Source organism: Carlito syrichta, unplaced genomic scaffold, assembly GCF_000164805.1.
Source record: "Carlito syrichta isolate Samal-C Ts95f unplaced genomic scaffold, Tarsius_syrichta-2.0.1 Scaffold308918, whole genome shotgun sequence".
Taxonomy (NCBI): domain Eukaryota; kingdom Metazoa; phylum Chordata; class Mammalia; order Primates; family Tarsiidae; genus Carlito; species Carlito syrichta.
The window spans coordinates 113,319-113,768 of record NW_007253014.1 but is presented as its reverse complement, the minus strand read 5'-3'; the positions used below and the strand labels follow the sequence as shown (position 1 = coordinate 113,768).

General features: G+C 58.4%; 1 protein-coding gene across 4 annotated transcripts in view; it reads right to left on the bottom strand.

Annotated features, from left to right (window-relative positions):
- EML2 (echinoderm microtubule associated protein like 2) overlaps window positions 1-450 on the bottom strand; it is a 32,473-nt gene that overhangs the window by 24,886 nt on the left and 7,137 nt on the right. The window lies entirely within an intron of this gene.

Here is a 450-nt window from a genome sequence, read left to right as displayed (position 1 = left end):
GCGCCCTGCCCCGCCCTCCGCGGCCGACCCCTCCGGCCGGCGGCTCCCTCGGGTCCCACCTCACCGGCGGCGGAGTCCTGATACCCGGCTCTTTCGGGAGTGGGTGGGAGAGTGGTTGAGAACATGGACTCGGGAGAGCGCCTGCCTCAGTTCAAACCCCAGATCTGCCATTTCCCAGTAGTGTAGACGAGTTGCCCAACCTCTGCCTCGGTTTCCACATTTAAATGGTAAACAGTGCCCACGGCTCCCGGGATGGTGGCGGAGATGAAACTGATCGACTCATGTAAAACTGTCTGGAGTGGAGCCTGGCACATAATGCTACTATTTGAGCAGAGCTGAAAAGTGTCCAAGCCCGGACCAGGACTCCAGCCTCAGGTTTTGACTCGGTCCAGATCTTCGATATGGCCCCGCCTCTGCGGAGTTGGCACGCCTAACATTCTTTTTTTTTTT